Source organism: Lissotriton helveticus, chromosome 12 (assembly GCF_964261635.1).
Source record: "Lissotriton helveticus chromosome 12, aLisHel1.1, whole genome shotgun sequence".
Lineage (NCBI taxonomy): Eukaryota > Metazoa > Chordata > Amphibia > Caudata > Salamandridae > Lissotriton > Lissotriton helveticus.
In genome coordinates, this window is record NC_136073.1 from 685,883,741 (window position 1) to 685,897,099 (window position 13,359).

General features: G+C 36.3%; 1 protein-coding gene across 2 annotated transcripts in view; it reads left to right on the forward strand.

Moving 5' to 3' along the window:
- The window catches only part of FCSK (fucose kinase), a 1,128,763-nt gene that overhangs the window by 1,079,646 nt on the left and 35,758 nt on the right, over window positions 1-13,359 (forward strand). The window lies entirely within an intron of this gene.

Here is a 13,359-nt window from a genome sequence, read left to right on the forward strand (position 1 = left end):
ATCTACTCCCAGAGGCAAGTATCACCTACCACCATTCATGTCTCATCTGCCGAGGTAGAGTTGTCTCATATCACCATAGAGACAGTCCCACTTTGAGGTAAGACTGTTTTCTAACTCCATGCAGACCTTATCTACTCTGGGTTCCAAGGGGTCACCTACCACCATGCACACAGCATCTTCCTAGGTAGGACCATCTCTTCTCCCCTGTAACAAAAGACTGTTGCCCAACACAATCAAGATGGGATTTGCTGGACGATAAGTCTGTCAACTGACACCATACGAAGAGTATCCACTGTAAAGAAAGGCTGTCCTCTACCTCCATGTAGACGCTGTCAGTAGCAAGTATAGACAGAATTCTACTTGGAGATCAATTCTAATCTGCCAGTATATAACACCAAACAAATGCTTGCTATGTTGTCTGGTTCTTAGAATGATTGAATCCTGTGGAGTTTTTAGTTTCGAGAAAATCATTGAAATCCAATGATGTGGAATTGGAACCCATCTGGTTGATAACCTGTGTTCAATATGCAAAGCCTGGATGCGGTGCAAAACTGAGTGAGAGCAGCACATATATAATCCCTATTCTCAAGTGTGGGCCTATGGAAGAGTGAGGGATGAGGGCTTGCCTCGAGATTCTAAGGTGACAAAAGCAGTAGCTGACATTTCCATTACATTGGGTCTCACAGCAAGTGGTTTGTGATCCTTTAACCCAGGTCTGAGACGTTACCAGGCTGATAGTACTTTCAATTCCTGCAGAGATGGGAACTGTGGACGGATATAAAACTTCTACTTTCTGGTGCTCTATTCTCCTATCACGCCCAATCCTTCGGGAACTTTTTACCTGTGGTGCTTTTGATCCAGCGGCCTATAGAAAATATATCATAAACAACGCTACCCAACTTCATAACCTATAAACAAAATTTTATACTAAATTATGGACCCATTTATAAACCTGACATATTTTGGGCCTACTGAATCAGGTGGTCAGATTAAATCTATATACACATTATCTACAAACTATATACAATTTTATACATCTGCGGAAAGAATATTGTCATTAGAATAAAACCTAACTATTTAAATGACCACCATTGGCGACGTGATCTAGCTAATAGTAACCTACACTCTTGAATAATCAAGACCAGCTTGTTTGTCAAAAGTAAGATTTTATTTACTAAATTATGGTATATAAGTTGATAGTTTTATAAATGAATTTTATTAGCAATAAAGCAAGCATGATTGTAAAGAAACGTGAGAAAAATACAATTTAAGCAAGTGAATCAAAATTAAAGTGAATATTTAAAGTTTAGCATTTCTAAAACCTAAGTTCCTAACTAAACTAAATAGATAGAAATTAAAGTAAAGTTCTTTGAGGATTCTTACGTGCTCCACGCAATGTCCGACAGCACTTCACCCTCATCGGAAAGTCAGAAAGCAGCAGCCAGCCCATCCCTAGGGGCATGACTTTTTATACCTTTCTACGCTAACTAAACTACGCAAAGGAAAGTTTTCAGAAATCTTCGACGTCCCATTGGCTGAGAGTGACAAGTGACATGTCACCCACATTTCAAAAGTTCCATTAGGTCACTTTTCTTAAGGACCATTGTCTTTTCTGTATGCAACCAGGAGCTTCCTAAGTTTGCAACAAATGTCTCATTGCTTCCAATTGACTTCCGCGGATGCCAAGTTAAGGACTGACAAAATGTTCTTTTTCGACCTTGGCCATGTCCGACAGAATGATGATAGCACGTCAGTTTTTGCTTTGTGAACGCAGCTTTTGACGAACATATTATTTCAGAATGGGCGTCTCGTGACTTTTGCAGAAGTAAAATTCAACTTTTTCTAGCTCGAGCAGTCTAGGCCCAAAAGCAGGCAACTTATGCTTTCTAGTATAAAACAAACACAAGAAAAGTATTAATGTAAGAAATAATGTAGATTCTGTATCCACCCCAAGATTTACTAATTAATTAACCCACCCGATTAATCAAATGTTACCTAGCCAATGCAAACAAATAAAGCAGCGTTTATATCTACCAGTCTTCAATAATCCATGAGACTTATATGCACCTAGAATAGTAGAAATGACATCACACAGACAAGGAAAAGCAAAACAAGCACATGCTTCTTTTATGTATGCAGCAGTTAGTAATGACAAAAACGAAAACAATAAATTATTTTATTATTTTGCACGAACAAAAAGATGCAACAATTATGCACGTTTATGAGCACACATGTTAGTCCCCCATGTGTAAAGTTTAATCTAAGTTGTATTAGCACGACATATCACAAATCATTAATATTGTTATTCATGTTATGGAAATGTGACTTCACGAGTTTAAACAAAATTTTGTTTTCTATCTCGCTCCATCAACTCCCTCATCTGGTGATTAACAAATCACCACACTAGCACTCAAAATTTTGGTAATTTAAATTTCTAAGAAATCGATTCAAATTCATTTGTATCAGTAAACCTAAAAGTCTGTTTCTGCATAATCTTTGGAATTAGCATAACGCTCTCTATGTAACTCCTGTAATTCGATCTCCCTTTCTTCTTCTTTTCTAAGTTTATAGATTCTTTTCTTTTCTTTCAACTGTTTCTTTCTTTTATGTAACAAACAACCTATTTTGGTCAAAATAAAAATGAATATTATTATAATCAAAGGTGCCAAAATCTTGCCAAGAATTGAACTTCCGATATCATGAAACCAGTTTTTAATTGCTTGAAACCTTTTTGAAAGTTTCCCTGTAAAATCATCTTCTTCTAAAGGAATTATCTCTGAATGCATTTGTGTAATATTCTTAATGTACATTTCAATATTCTTACTTTCGTCAGGTATATATGTGCAACAATGTTGTACATGTAAAATGCCACAGACTCCTCCCTCTTTTGCTAGGAGTATGTCTAAAGCAAGGCGATCTTGAATTACCATGGATCTAATTGCAATAACTTCAACATTTACTAATTGAAACCCATCAGCTGTGTCAGTTGATAATCTATCAACTATAGTGGATAATTTTCTAATTCTCCCTGCATTTAAGGTTATACCAACAAAAGGTATTACTGCTTGAAAAATATCTCCCAGAACTTCAGTAAAAGTTTCTCTTTTAACTCTATTTACATAATTATGAATTTTAAACAATCCTTCTGAATCTCTGTCAACATGAAACACTTTAGGAAAAACAATTCCCACATAACAAGTTCCATACCAGTGGTCTGGAAGGTTGTAATAAGCTTTGTCACCACAAACAAAATAAATCCCAGGAAAGATTGGATCTTTTCCACCTTTGAATCCCCAACCTCCCAAAATCTGATAAGTATCTTCACAGTTACTTGCACCTACAAAGTAATTATCAAAAAGTGTATTATCTCTTCTAATGCAAAGCTTTCCACTAACTGGTTTGTCTATGTGAATTGCAATATTTTCAAGCATTTTGCCATTTAACTTCTCATCCTCTTTCTGCCAGAAACTTGACTTAGTCTGCTTGACTAATTCATTCCTCTTATAAATTGCTCTTCTCTCCTCAACCATATTCAAAAATTTCTTTCCTTCAGCACTTAATTTGCAAGTTAGATTATTTTTATAAGCATACTCATAAGTAAGTTCGTTAGTAACAAGGAAAAATTCTCTCATTTGCTTTGCTTTCTTATGCTTATTTAAAGCATTTTCAATCTTAATATTTGCAAAAATTTCATCATAATTTGAATAGTAATATTCTAAACGTCCAGTTTGATAAAATAAACTAATTAACACACTACATGTTACAGCATAAGTGAGAGGAAGCATATTATATGTTACTCCCTCAGAAACAGAAGCAGGTAACTTAACGCAGACGTAGCAGTCTTTTGCATCCATTACCTTAACATATTCACTCAATAGCTTTGTGAATGTATTACTTGAAAAATCACCAATTGATTTATCTTGATGAATGTTATGCTGATGATCAATAACTTTTGCAGACGCACTATGTTTAGTTTGGCTAACCAGAGCTTTGCTTGTTATGTTAACTTTGTGTAATTCTCTATTCATCTCCAAAGGGATAATCACAGCTAAAATCAACCAGAGCAGAATTAAAATGAGCAGACACACCAGAGTCATCTTACAGCATCTTTTAAAAACAGAACACTTTGAAGTGCTCTCCTTAACATAAGGCATTTTTGGTTAATTTTAGCCTCAAAATTAAAATAAAATAAATTTTAAAATTCTAAATTTATATTTACACCCCCCTTTTAAAATATATATATATATTTTTTTTTTTTTTTTGTTTTTCAAAACCCTAAACAAGATTTCTTCGACCTTATGTCATACATAAGTTTTCTTCAACTAAACAGTTTTTCTTCGACCTTGTGTCAACTAACAAATTTTCTTCAGCCTTTTGCCAATTTAATATATCTGTACTTCAATCATTGTCACTAATTTCTTGGATTTCGTTTTCTTCTTCACTACTATCATATATGTCAATAACAGGTGGAATTACTAAGTAAGTCCACTCAGGAGACTTGTATTTTTGGTTTGGTCTTACTATTCTCTTCCCTTTTCTCGATATCACTTCAATTTTTCTTCCAACTCCAACTTCTTTTCCAGGACTCTTTTGACTACTGATTTCCTCAACTTGTTCTTTTGGTTTCTTGATCAATCTGACTCTCAATCTTCCACCAGGCCAGTAGTCTGCTTTTCTCACGTACTTCTTCTTTGGTTCAGAATTATTTGATTCTGACTTCCAAGTCCTTTTCTTTCTGTTTTCACTTTCACCATCCACGTCACTTCCTTCAGTTTCGTAGTCTGAAATTTCAATTGACTCAGGAACTTCTCTATTCGGCAATTTCACTCCTTCAGGAACTTCACTTTGTCTTCCATCACTGGTACTCGGTAATTCGTCTTCCTCCTCTTCTTCGATTACCCTCAACTTCCCAGATTTCGGATTTCTGTTCCTTACTTCAGAGTTTGTTCTCTGCCTTTCGATACTCTCCTGGTCTGAAACTTCTTTTTGTTCTGCTTCTTTGTCTTCAATAGAGACAACCGAATCCTCAGTTATCTTTCCTTTTAACAGATTCTCTTCACCTTCAGAATCTATTTCAATGATTTCTAAGTCTTTTCTTGTCAAATTTCCATTCACTGGCACAGTTTCCAGATGTCGACTTTCTTGTCGATCTTCAGAATCTGGAATTATTTCACTCTCTGTTTCGCCTTCTGCTTCAGAATCAGAATCATCTGTAGTATCACTTTCAACATCAGAACTTTCAGGAGTTGGTACTGGAATAGTATGACTAGGATGAATCCAGCGTTTCAATCCTCTGCATTTTACAGCATTAGTAGTGATCAAAATTATCTGCCTAGGTTTCTGCCATCTAGGAGCTAGACAATTCCTTCTCCGATGTACTTTCGTTCTGACCCAATCGCCAGGTCTCAGATCATGTGTCAAAACCTTTTCATCTGATTGTGCTTCAGTTCCCACCTGATTAGACACAGAAGTTACCATATCAGATAACCTTTTACAGTAATCCAAAATAGCACTGTCATTTATGCTCAACAGTTTACCTACAGGTACAAAAGCTTGCCTCATAACTCTTCCCATTAAAATTTCATGAGGACTCAAACCTGTCTTTTTATCTGGTGTACTTCTTAATGACATCAAAACAAGTGGAAGAGCATCAGTCCACTTTACACCTGTTTCAAGACACATTTTTCCAATTCTGTTTTTAATTGTTCCATTAATTTGTTCAACCACTCCTGATGCCTCTGGTCTGTATGCACAGTGTATTTTCTGCTCAATGCTCAAAGCTTCGCAAATTAACTTCATTAGTTTGTTATCAAAATGGCTTCCTCCATCACTCTCAATAGTGACTGGAAAACCGTACCTTGGGATGATTTCTCTGAGCATTAGTTTTGCTACTGTAATTGAATCACAATGTCGTGTAGGGAAAGCCTCTACCCATCTTGAAAATAAGCAAACAATTACAAGCACATATTTCAAACAATTATGTAAGGGCATTTCAATGAAATCCATTTGTAATCTGGTAAAGGGACCACCCTCTCGACCAATTATTCCTGTCCCCACCACTGATTTTCTGTTTGGATTCATTTGTTGGCATGACAAACACCTTTGACAAAAAGATTCTGCAATAGTTCTAAACTTAGTATTGAACCATGTTTCTCTGAAAAGTCTAACCATAGAATCTCTTCCCAGATGTGCTGGACCATGATATAATCTGGCCATGTCAGCAATCAAGCAATTTGGTAAGACTACTCTGCCATCTTTGTAAACCCACACTCCATCTTCTTCACGTGGTCTACAATCTGATCTTAACCACAAGTCTTTTTCTTCATCATCTGTTTCATTTTGTAAATCTCTAATCTCATGCCATGTTTCTACAACTGTTGTTAGCATTAATGAATTTGAATCAGTTTCTTTACTCCTCTCCCGATTGTAAGAATAATTTTTCCTTGCGCAGTATTTAGCTGTTTCATCTGCGAAGGCATTTCCCTTGGAAATATAATCAATTCCTCTAGTGTGCGCTGCACACTTAACAATGGCGATTTCTTTTGGCAATTGTATTGCTTCAATTAATCTCCTAATGAAAACTGCATTTTTAATTGGTGATCCTGCTGATGTCATGTATCCTCTCTGTGACCAGAGTTGTCCATAATCATGCACAACTCCGTATCCATACTGACTATCAGTAATGATGGTAACTCTTATATCCTTTGATATTTCACATGCACGAATTAAAGCAATTAATTCAGCCACTTGTGCTGAACGAACTCCTTCAAGACATGATGCTTCTTCGACATCTGTGACTGTACAAACTGAATATGAAGCTTTTAAGACACCTCCTTCGGATCTTAAGCATGAACCATCTACAAAGTAGACAAAATCCGATTCAGACAAAGGTCTGTCTTTGATGTCTTTTCTTGGTTTTGTGCAGAATTCCATGACATCTAAACATTCATGTTCTGTTTCGATGTCATCAACAATTTCAGAATCAGGCAGTAATGTAGAAGGATTCAGATTTAAACATCTTGAAATCGAAACATTGTCTGCTCCTAGTATGATTTTCTCATACTTTGTCAGTCTGCTACTTGTTAAATGCTGAGTCTTACCTCTTGTCAATAATATTTCTACTGAATGAGGCACAAAAACTTTCACAGGAAATCCCATAATGATCCCTTCACTTTGTTCGAGGCTGATACTTGTAGCTGCAACTGCTTTCAAGCAACCTGGTAATGCTTTTGCAATTGGATCAAGAACTGCAGAGAAGTATGCAATAGGTTTCTTTAAATTTCCGTGTCTCTGAATTAACACAGATAATGCACATCCTTCTCTCTCACTGCAATACAGTTCGAAATCTTTCTCATAATTTGGCATACCTAAAGCAGGAGCTTGGCATAAGCTCTTTTTCAGGTTTTCAAAAGAATCCATCTCAGCATCATTGAGAATAATTGGATCTTTTACATCTGACTTTGTCAGTCTTTGTAGTGGTTTTGCAATTACTGAAAATCCACTTATCCATTGTCGACAGTAACCAACCATTCCCAAGAACATTCTGACCTGTCTTTGTGTTCTAGGTGGTAACATTGCTTGAATCATTTTTATTCTCTCTATTGTTACTTGTCTTTTTCCCTTTGCAATTCTGTGACCAAGATATTTTACTTCTTGTTTGCAAAACTGTAGTTTTGCTGGGGACACTTTATGTCCTTCTTCTGCAAGGCGATTTAACAGAATTATTGTGTCTGTCACACAATTTTCTCTTGTCTTTGCAGCTATTAACAAATCATCAATATACTGCACTAGCGTAGACCTACCAGGTAAGTCTAGGTCTTCTAATGATCTTTTTAACAGTTCGTTAAAGATTGAAGGACTTTCTGTATAGCCCTGAGGGATTCTTGACCATCCGAGGGTCTTACCTTGGAATCTGAAAGCAAAGATTTCATAACTGTCTGGATGTAAGGGAACAGTAAAGAATGCATTGCAAAGGTCAATGACTGTATACCATTCAGCATCATGTGGAATCTGGAATAGAATTACTGCTGGATTTGGAACCACAGGACAACATGGAACGACAATTTGGTTAACCTTTCTCAAATCTTGTACTATTCTAAATGTTCCGTTAGACTTTTTAACTCCCATAATTGGTGAATTACAAGGACTACTCTCCATTTCTTTTAATACACCTTGCTTGATTAATTTTTCAATTATTGGTGTAATACCTTCAATTGTTTCTGTTTTCATTTTATATTGTGGAATGTTTGGAAATTCTATTCCCTGTTTCAATGTAATTTTTACTGGATCTACGTTTTTCATCAGACCCATCTCATTTCCAGTAAAATCCCATATTTCAGATTTCACTGTTTCCTTGAGTTCTTCAGGTAAATTCTTTTCTTCAAATGCAGGAAACAATTTTGTTTCTTCTCCTTCCATCATCATCATTGTCATTCTGTATAAACCATCTTCCTCCATTGTTTGTAACTCAACTCCATCAGGAGAACAATATATTCTACAATTCATTTTACATAGGATGTCTCTGCCCAATAGATTCACTGGACTACTATTACAAACCACAAATCTGTGTTTGTCTCTGTAATTTCCAATTTCAACTGGTACTGGATCAGTTAAGTCAGTTTTAATTTGCTGATTACTTACTCCGACAACTTGGATGGTATCCCCAGAGAGAGGTAGGTTTTCAATTTCCACTGATCTAACAGTAGAACGGGTAGCACCAGTGTCCACTAGAAAAGTGATGTCTACATCATTAACTTTCCCGTTTACAAAAGGACCAGACTGGTCAACCTCAAGAGTGGCTCCAACAACACACTCTTCCTCCTCCCTCGGGCACCGTCAGCAATAATCATCAGAATCGCTGTCTTGACTTTCTGTTAATAAAAACTGTTGTGAAGCATTTTGCATTTGAACTCTTTGCTGCTTTTGCTGTTTTTGTGGTTTTATTACCTGTTCACTTCCCTGAAATCCCACGTTTGGATTATATTTTTGGACTCCCCCACAATTCGGAAAAGGTGGTTGTGGCAATTGGTCTTGACGATTATTCACCTGTTGCTGTTGCTGTTGCTGTAACTGTCGCTGAATATTTAATTCGTTTAACCCCTGTTGCATCTGTAGCTGTCGCTGCAGGTCAACACCATTCTGCATCTGTGGATTCAATAAGGGATTCTTTAAGTTTTTAGGAGGATGAGGACACTCGTCTCTCCAATGTCCAATTTCGCCACAATTAAAACAAGGTAATCTTTGTTTCAACTCCTCAATTTTTGGGCTAAATTTCTTTGGGAAATTATTACTTTTAAACTTTCCTTGTATCTGGTTTGTATTTCCAGTTTGAACAAAATTAGTGTTCTTATTACCCATGCTGGCAATCTGTTGCTCAGCCACTTTTACCTGAGCCCACATGGCTTTCTCCTTGAGCTTCTTCTGTTTTACTTCTATTTCATCGCTGCAATATTTAGCCTTTCTTAGAATATCATCTACAGATAGTGATTGCCATCCGACAATGCTATTTCTGATCATTTCTCCAATTTCAGGTTTTAGTCCATAAACAAATCTATAGACAAAATGGCTCATGTCTTTTTCGTCTAGTTTTTCATAACCACTGTATTGTTTAAAGATTAACAGTAGTCTTTCATAAAAAGAATGAACTGATTCTTTAGTTTCCTGTTCTGTCCTTTCTATTTTAACCCAATTGACTTCTTTGGGTGGAATTTTGTTCTTCATCCAAGCAATCACTTTTTCATAAAAATCCATTACAAGTGGATTTGGAGCACCTGTTTCTTTGATTCGCTCAGGTTCTGTTTTTGGCCAACTAATCGATATCTTGCATTCTGTCCAAAGATCTGATGGAACAACAATATCAAAAAATCCATCTAAATCAATCCACAGAACTTTTGACACTTTGATAAATCTATCGACTTGTCTGTACCACTCAACTGGTTTTTCCCTCAATTTCGGAAAGTCATTTGTAAATAACAGAATGTCCTGTCTCGACCAAGGGACATGAACATATCCTCCACCTGCAATTTCTCTCATTGGAAATTGTTTTGACAATTTTTCCAATCTTTCATCTTCCTTCTTTTTCGTCCATTTTACTCTCCATTTATTCAGTTCTCCTAGCTTTTTGATATAGACAATCAAATCTTTTATATGTACTATTCTTCCCATTGAGTTCAAACTCTCAATGTCACTTTCTGAAAAGTCTAATCTGTAATGTTTCGCAAAATTCTTTTGTTTGCTCACATCAATTTCAAGTTCTGCTGCTAGATCCTCTAGTTGATCATATTTATTTTTTGTTTTCCATTGTATGCTTTTGCAAATGAACAGTAGTTCATCATCTCGATAGTAATTTAAACTATCTGGACCGATTGTTCCAATTATTAATTCTTCGATATTCGCTTTTAATTTGGCCACATCTAGTTTTGGTGTGGTTACCCTGACTTCAGGACTCCCTATATCTGATATAGCACCCATTGGTGTTTTTGGAGATAAGTCCTCATTAAAGGTTAAATCAGGCATTCTCGATTTAGAAGAGTTTATTTCAGATAAGTCTGAATAAAATTTTTCAGCAGCCTTTTGAATTTCTGTATTTAAAGGAATAGTTAATCCTGTTTTGTTTGTTTCCTTTTGGTCAAATACAGGCTGAACAGGACCAATTGTTACTGGAACTGTCACAGCTTCCATGCCTTTTGTCATTCTTTTTATTAATTCTTCTTTAGATCTTAAATATTCATTATAATCAGCATCTTCAACATTTCTTGCCTCTCTTGTATAATCTTTTGGAGCTTCTCTTGCCCTTGGAGCCATTGTAAAATGTCTACCTTCATTTCGAACATTATCAAATTCTGGTCTTCTAGGAGTTTCAATGATTTCACAATTATTTGGATAAAGTTTAGGAGCTTCATTAATTGGAGGTGCACTCGGTGAAGTTTCAGTAGAAACCACCGGAGTAGACCATGATCTAGGAGGTCTCAAAGGCTGATTCTTTCTAGCTGTTGTATATATTTCTTCCATAACTGCATCCTCAGATTCACTTTCCATAGATTTCCCTGTAGGAGTTCCCATTACCATTTCCTGAATTAAATATAATCCTTCACTCATGTTTCCCTGTCTCCACATTCGTAATCTATCTTCATGAGTTTCTCTTCTCCAAGGTGGATTTTTAGAAGGTCTTTTAATTCCACTAGCTTCTCTTTGTAACTGATACATCTCGTCTTCCCACTCAACTAAAGCTTCAAATTGAGTTGGTCTCGGTTTCGGAACAAGAGCGTTCATTTTCTCTCGTAAATTTCTCAAGACTTTTACATTAAATGAACCATCATCAGGCCAAGTTAAAACACCGTCGTTCTTAGTATAGCGTTTCCAACTATCGAACCATAAGACAGTATGATATCCATATTCACCTTCCATATACGCTGCAGGTGTTTTATACTTATGAAGTAGTTTACCACCTCGCGTTTCGATTTTCTTATCAGGTGAAAATAAATTCTTAAACTTCTGAAATAATGTTGGCTTTTTCTCAACATGTTTAAAATGATAACTCATTTTTAAGAGTTAAATCTAATTCACAAAATCGTTCGTAAAATATTTCCGGGATGTTCCGCAAAACAACCAATCCGTGCGCGAAACACACCGACAAGCCAATGACAGTTGAGCCACGTCACTTTTCTGCTCAACCAATAAAATTGGAGTTTTTCTGAAGGACCAATCAGCTCACAGTTCGTCATAGACTCAAGAGCCAATCAGAATATAGCTTGTGACGTAGGTCACCCAATCCCAGCGCGGCTCTGTGACGTACACAGCAGCTGCGGTTTCTCGTTTCTCACTCCTGGCGCTTACCCCTCCTTCACAAAATCTTTTCACAGCGCCATTTTAAGAACACTTTTCAGTGTAAATTAATTCTTAACAATGACTATAAGGACAACATCTGTTCGTTTCACTATTTAGGATAGTTTACATACATTCAAGTATCCACACTTCGGAATAGACGGCGCTATTCACACTAAGGATAATATTCAATTGTCAGTAGAGTAACCCTTACCCCACCCTTCTAACACGTATAATTATGAACTCGCTTTGCTCTGAACGCACCGCGAAGTGACAGTTCTAAGAGTTCCACTTGAACATAAAATACAAATCAAACTCGCACTTTCACACTGAAAATTCCCTAATTTCAAACACACATGAAATCCGTACAGGACTCTCACCTGTTTATAGAGATCATGCACCGTTAGTAAAATAACGACGTTATCCGTACAGGGCTCTCACCTGTTTATAGATATGAAACATGTACCCGTACAGGACTCTAACCTGTTTATAGATAATCATGCACCGACGCTAATTTACCCTTCACTCAAGCTCGGATATAACTAATACTCTTATCACAGTGAGTTTTATGGAAGGCGCTTTGTCCCTATTCTCATGCTGCTTTAATTTCTTAGAAAACCCTCACTATACAAGATTCACACCTAGCCCTAAAACTGTGTTGCTCGGCGACAACACTATGGTACACGGCGATACCTCTTGTGATACTCGGCGATATCACTACAAACAGAACAGATGGCTTGCGTGACTAATTTCTCATCACACAATCTATACCGGTATAGCTTACAGATAGCACGAAAAACGAACTCAACATGTGTTAAAACATCGATCCTATTTCCATACCAAAACACTTTAGTAATCCTTAGCAACCAACATATTACCTTGGTTACCCTTAGCAATCATCAATTTCTGCTAACAGAGAATTGATCCAGCGGCCTATAGAAAATATATCATAAACAACGCTACCCAACTTCATAACCTATAAACAAAATTTTATACTAAATTATGGACCCATTTATAAACCCGACATATTTTGGGCCTACTGAATCAGGTGGTCAGATTAAATCTATATACACATTATCTACAAACTATATACAATTTTATACATCTGCGGAAAGAATATTGTCATTAGAATAAAACCTAACTATTTAAATGACCACCATTGGCGACGTGATCTAGCTAATAGTAACCTACACTCTTGAATAATCAAGACCAGCTTGTTTGTCAAAAGTAAGATTTTATTTACTAAATTATGGTATATAAGTTGATAGTTTTATAAATGAATTTTATTAGCAATAAAGCAAGCATGATTGTAAAGAAACGTGAGAAAAATACAATTTAAGCAAGTGAATCAAAATTAAAGTGAATATTTAAAGTTTAGCATTTCTAAAACCTAAGTTCCTAACTAAACTAAATAGATAGAAATTAAAGTAAAGTTCTTTGAGGATTCTTACGTGCTCCACGCAATGTCCGACAGCACTTCACCCTCATCGGAAAGTCAGAAAGCAGCAGCCAGCCCATCACTAGGGGCATGACTTT